The sequence below is a fragment of the Oryctolagus cuniculus genome, chromosome 7 (assembly GCF_051225735.1).
Source record: "Oryctolagus cuniculus isolate XC-2025 breed Fujian yellow rabbit chromosome 7, ASM5122573v1, whole genome shotgun sequence".
NCBI lineage: Eukaryota > Metazoa > Chordata > Mammalia > Lagomorpha > Leporidae > Oryctolagus > Oryctolagus cuniculus.
The window spans coordinates 146123271-146129660 of NC_142873.1; the positions used below are offsets into that span (position 1 = coordinate 146123271).

At 55.4% G+C, this 6390-nt stretch overlaps 1 long non-coding RNA gene across 1 annotated transcript; it reads right to left on the reverse strand.

The window, feature by feature from the left end:
- Window positions 1-99: 99 nt before the first annotated feature.
- Window positions 100-2683, reverse strand: LOC149125787 (uncharacterized). Its single transcript, XR_016211218.1, has 2 exons — window positions 2518-2683; window positions 100-425 (listed from the first exon to the last, which is right to left on the reverse strand). It is a non-coding gene; the product is annotated as an uncharacterized LOC149125787 (long non-coding RNA).
- Window positions 2684-6390: the final 3707 nt, after the last annotated feature.

Consider the following 6390-nt stretch of genomic DNA (forward strand, 5'->3'; position numbering starts at 1 on the left):
GCCCTGCGCCCACCTCAGGAGCCCAAGCCCCCACTTTTCTAGTCAGGAGTGAACAACAAAAACTCAAGACAAAAGGAAGTCAGACATCAAACGAGGGGATGAGTGACCAGTACTCACTATGGGATACTTCCTTCCAAAAGGTCACAAGGGGCCAGGCGTATGGTATGGCCGTTAAAAAGTCACTTGGGACACCTGCATCCCACATCAGAGTGCCTGGGTTCAAGTCCCGGCTCTGCTCCCGATCCAGCTTCCTGCTAAGTACACTCTGGCAAGTAGCAGGTTCAGTAGTCAGGTCCGTGCCACCCACGCAGGAGATCTGGATTGAGTTTCCGACTCCTGGCTTTGGCTTGGCTCATCCTTGGCTGTTGTAAGCATTTGGCGAGTGAACAGATGGATGGCAGGTCTCTCTGTCTTTGTCTCTCGGCCTTTCAAAAAAAAATTTAAAACTTTTTATAAAGATTAGGGAGGTCCAGCACTGGTGTAGTAGGTAAAACCACTGCTTGAGATGCCAGCATCCCACATGGGCACTCTCGCAAGTCCTGGCTGCTCCACTATGCTATCCTTAGTAGATGAAGCGCCAGGCTCCTGGTTACATCCTGGCCCAGCTCTAGCCATTGTAGCCATTTGAAGAATGAACCAGTGGATCGAAGATCACTCTGTCACTCTGCTTTTCAAATCAATCAATCAATCATTTTAGAAAAAGATTTATTTACTTGACAGGCAGAGTTACAGAGAGGCAGAGGCAGAGAGAGAGAGAAAGAGAGAAAGAGAGGGAGGGAGGGAGGGAGGGAGAAGTTTTCCATCCACTGGTTCACTCCCCAAATGGCCACAATGGCTGGAGCTGAGCCGATCTGGAGCCAGGAGCCAGGAGCCTCCTCTGGGTCTCTCATGTGGGTGCAGGGGCCCAAGGACTAGGGCAATTTTCTACTGCTTTCCCAGACCACAGCAGAGAGCTGGATCAGAAGTGGAGCAGCCAGGACTTGAACCAGCGCCACATGGGATGCTGGCATTGCAGGCGGTGGCCCTGTCTGCCACCCCACAGCGCCAGCCACTAAATCAATCATTTTTTAAAAACAATGGTTGGGATAAAATGTTAAATTCAAAAAAAGAAAAAGCCCCAAAGTTCTGTGACTTTGAGAAGGAAATGCAGGGACGTGGCGGGTGGTTGTGCAGAGTGGTGGAACCGAGGAGTCGCCTTCAAGTTTCCTCGGTGGGCGTCCTCTTTGTCTTCTGCCCAGGATCCTGCGGGTAACCTTGTTAGGAGGCGGCAGCCGACACTGAGTCCTTGTCCCAGGCCAACGCTTCCACTTGTAGAAATGTGCACTTGACATTTGTAAGCTCATTTAATTTTCACAATAGGCCTGTGAGGCAGGCATTTCTCCCCATTTTACAGATGGGGAAACGGAGGCCCAGAGAGGTTCACGAGCCTCCCCAAGGTCACACAGCATTAAGTGGCAGGCCTGGGGGGTGGGGAGTGGCTCAGCGGCAGTCTCTGCTTCCCCAGGCTGCGGCTTAACTGTGATACCACACTGCCCCTCAAAAGCAAATGTCAAAAGCTTACGTCTGATGCCTTTGTTTTTGACAGGCAGATTTTAGACAGTGAGAGAGACAGAGACAGAGAGAAAGGTCTTCCTTTCCGTTGGTTCACCCCACAAATGGCCGCTACGGCTGGTGCGCTGCGCTGATCCAAAGCCAGGAGCCAGGTGCTTCTCCTGGTCTCCCATGGGGTGCAGGGCCCAAGCACTTGGGCCATCCTCCACTGCACTCCCGGGCCACAGCAGAGAGCTGGACTGGAAGAGGGGCAACCAGGACAGAATCCGGCGCCCCAACCAGGACTAGAAACTGGGGTGCCGGCTCCACAGGCGGAGGATTAGCCTAGTGAGCCACGGCGCCAGCCTCGTCTGATGCTTTTGTGAGTAAGAAGCCCTGGACACATGGCTCTCCTCCCTCTCCGACTGGCTCCGTTTCCTGGGAGACTGCAAATACTTAAGCCCCTCAAAGGAGCAAAGAAGTGAGCAAGGGATGAAGAAGCTGGAACCAGAGGAGGGGGTTGGGCAGAGGCAAAGGCCCTGCCTGCTCCCAGCAGAGCTGTTTCCTCTGGGCAGGCACAGATGTCCCCGTCACTCGATTCCCCACCCCGGGAGCCTGGAGACGGCCCCTCTGCTGGCCCTGGCCCTGCCCCCTGGGGCTGTCACAGGGCCGGAGCCAGCAGGTCTGGTCCTGCTGGGTGTCCCCTAGAAAGGCAACTTCCTGGAAGCTCCCCGGTGCCTCCCCGGCCCCATCCCGGTCGCCTGTGTTCCTGGAAGTTAAGGAAATTGAGCCCCGGCGCGAGTACGCCCGGAGCAGGAGGCCTGCCTTTGGCTCTCACCACCCCCGGGAGGAGAGGACAAGGGCTTGGTGCTGCTGGCCCACAGGTTTTGGGTTTCTGCTCTGCGGCTCACTTTGCTGTGTGGCCTGGGCCAAGTTACGTGCGCGCTCACAAGCCTCGGTTTCCCCGTGTGGAGACCCTCAAAGTACCTGAGGCTGTAGCCGTAGGATTGCTGGCAACGAGGAGGGTGACGCGTGTGGCGCATGGTCTGGCGCCCTGGAGCACCGCACACAGGTGGCTGTCACGCCCTTCAGGGGCACGGAGGCGCGGAGATGGGCTGAAATGGCGCTCTTGGCTGCCAGCGGGAGACGCTTTCTTATCGGCACCGACGTCAGAGCCTGGTTATTAATACCCGGCCGGCCCCACCAGCTTTGGATTTAGCTTGCCAAAGACCTGGGAGAGAGGTGGGGAGCGTGGGCTGGGGAACAGGTGGCGGGCAGGGGAAGGCCTCCCTCTGAGTGGGAGCACCCTTTCCGGCCTCTGCGGCACCTGGCGCCTGCTCCCCGTGCCAGAGCCCTCCACCTGCAGCCCAGGGTCTGGGAGGGTGTGAAATTCCTGTGTGAAGTCCCGCTCCATGCGGGCAGCTTCTCACCCCTTAAGGGCACAGCTCTGCCCTTCTAGGGATCCGCTGCTCGAGGGAGTCCGGCTGGAGGAAGAGTGGCTCCCGTGTCAGCGGTGGGCTTCGAGAGTCCTGGCAGCCTAAGCAGCTCAGAGCTCGGCTTCTGGCCTCGGAGGACCCCTGTGACTGTGACAGTCTCTGTCCTCACACTCAGCTTTCTTGGGATTAACTGGGAATCCTTACAAGTCTGAACCTTTCCCCGGAACATAAGCGTTTTCATCTGTGCTGGGAGAGCAAATGAAATAATTATTTTCCTTTTATCTTACAACATTCTTTAATGTTTGCATTTTCTTTAACATGTAACATGTCTGCATTCAGTTCAAGTGTAGACACTACATGCATGCACATATACACCATCTCTTCTCGAAAAGAGATTCCAGGGGCCGGTGCTGCGGTGTGGAAGGTTAAGTCTCCGCCTGCAGTCCCGGCATCCCTTAAGGGAGACAATTCGAGTACCAGCTGCTCCGCTTCCGATCCAGCTCCTTGCTGATGAGCCTGGGAAAGCAGTGGAAGCTGGCCCAAGGGGGCCCTTGAATCTATATGGGAGACCCAGATGAAGCTTTTGGCTCCTGGCTTCTGGTCGGCCTAGCTCTGTCTGTTGTGGCCATTTGGGGAGTGAACCAGTAGATGGAAGATCTCTGCATTCTCTCTCTCTATGCCTTCCAAGTAAATAAATAAATCTTTCTTTTTAGATATTAATAGATAAACTTATCTTTTCATTGCATTTTCCATGGACTTTTAAAGTGCCCTTATATTTACTGGGCACTTATTACATACTAATTCCTATGCTTTTTTTTTTAAAGATTTATTTATTTGTTTGGAAGGCAGAGTTACAGAGAGGCAGAGGTAGAGACAGAGAGAGGTCTTCTATCCACTGGTTTACTCCCCAGATGGCCACAACAGCTGGAGCTGGGCTGATCAGGGGCCAGGAGCCAGCCTCAGTAGAGCAGAGAATCAGAGAAGGGGGATTGGGTGGTATGTGGGACCAGATCATTCGTTCATCCCACAAGCACTGGGTAACTCCTGCATACCAGGTACCATTCCAGGAGACAGCAAGCCCACTCAGTCCCCACACTCCTGGATCAGACCTTGTCTGTGTGTGTATGTGTTGGGGCACGGGGTAGACATGGACAAAGAAATTGAGTAAAACAGTGATAGGTTGTAATGAATAGTAGCAAAGAACCCAACAAATGCTGACCCTATGAGTAATAGGGTGGGGACCTATCTGAACAGGATGGTTAAGGAAGTTTTCTTTGAAGCTGAGAAGGGGAAGGTGATTATAGGCAGAGCACACAGCCTGTGCAAAGGCCCTGCGGTAGGACATCAGGCAGAAGAGACTCTTCAGGGATTGTAAGTTCAGAAGTCGTTTCAGAGTGCTCTGAGCGTGGGACTCTTCCCGCATCCCAGTCTGCTCTCTCGTCTGCGGTCGAGGGCACTGGTCACTTCCCAGCCAGCTTGCTAACCCGTGCGGTCGGCTCGACCAGCCCCTTCCTCCTCTCCTGCAGCTCTGAGCACTCCCCCTTGCCTGCTGCTGAACACCTGGATTCTCCTTCCTTCCTCCTTCTCCCACAGCCGTCCCCGTCTTGGCCACCTCCAGGGAGACGGCAGGGACCATGGTGTGAAGGCACCACGTACAGCACGTGGAGCACGCAGACCTGGCTTCAGATTCCAGCTCTGCCGTCCAGTTCTTGCCCCCGAGTCCAGCGTTATGGTCTCGGGGCGGAGGGGAGTCCTGTGAGACGACGTGGCGGCACACGTCGGGCTCCCAGCAGGGGCAGTGCCCTGCTCTTTCCCCAGCAGCCTTGGGGCGCTGTTCTGCTTGCCTCCCTGTGTCTGGGAATCAGAGATGGTTACAGTTCTGGCTCCCAAATGTCTCTCTCAACAGCTCCAACTATTCCTGTTTCCAAGGAGTTTTTTAAGGTTTATTCTTTTTATTTGTTTGAAAGGCAGAGTGACCAGGGCACAAGGCTGGGAGAGAACAGAGAGAGAGAGAGAGAGAGAGAGAGAGAGAGAGAGAGAGAGAATCTTCCATCCACTGGTTCACTCCCCAAACAGTTGCAAGCCAGGAGGCTAAAACTCTGTCTGGGTCTCCCATGTGGGTGGCAGGACCCCAAGCGCTTGGGCCTGCTTTCCCAGGCGTAGTAGCAGGGACCTGGATCAGAAGTGAAGGAGCTGGGATTCAAACTGGTGTTCATATGGGATGCCAGCATTGCAGGAGGTGGCTTAATCCACCACGCCACAATGTTGGCATATTTTATTTTATTTTAAAGCTTTATTTTATTTATTCGAAAGACAGAGATAGAGAGGTAGAGCCAAAGAGAGAGAGAGAGAGAAAGAGGAAGAGAGAGAGACAGAGAGAGATCTTCCATCCGCTGGTTCACTCCCCAAATGACTGCAATGGCCAGAGCTGCACTGATCCAAAGCCAGGAGCCAGGAGCTTCCTACAGGTCTCCTACATGGGTGCAGGAGCCCAACCACTTGGGCCATCTTCTACTGCTTTTCCAGGCCATAGCAGAGAGCTGGATCTAAAGTGGAACAGCCGGGATTCAAACCAGCGCCAATATGGGATGCCGGCACTGCAGGCCAGGGCTTTAAGCCACTGCGCCACAGCGCTGGCACCCGCTGGTATACTTAAAAACAAATAATTTGTCATCGCAATACCTGTCGTTAGCAGGGGACTCCCCTCACGCTAAGTGCCTGGTGCGTGCCCTCTCCTTTCAGCCCCACGGAGGAAGATCCGTTACCTCCTATTTTACAGCTCAGGGTACCGAGGCTCAGGAAAGCCAACTGTCCAGCTCAGAGTCAGGCAGCTAGTTAAGTGGGTCTGCATTTTTCTGGCACCCTAAGCCCATGTGCCCAATCACCAGGCCCTCCTGCCTCACAGCCCACTTGGCAAAGGCAGGGAGACACAGCACTGGCCCTTCCTGCACGGCCGGAAGCCCAAGGGGTGAGCGTTTCCTCCGAGTCCCACAATGGCCTGGACACTACGCCAGACCAGGCGGCTGTGGCCCAGGCCCCAAGCCTGCCCCAGCAGAGCGCACTGGGGGGCTGGAGCCGCCAGGGCAGCACCGACCTGCCTGCTGGAGCTGGAGGCTCCCCAGAGCCAGGGACCATACACACAAGTGGCCCTTTCGGCAGCAGGCTGGGCCTGAGTCACTGCGTATTTATAGAGGTGCCACCTCTGCCCGCCCCAGCGCTGCCAGGGTTTATCAGGTTCGCCTGGGGCTCGGAGGGTGACAACCTGTTTATCATCCAAGGTGCCCAAGCAGGCTGCGAGGAAGAGAACACGACCTGGAGGGCCGCCCGCCTGGGGACCTGACCTGACCCCTCGCCCAGACGGCGCTGCCGCTCCCTACCCCAGTCCTGCCTCCCCCAGACGCACCCCACGCCCACGCCCAGGGAA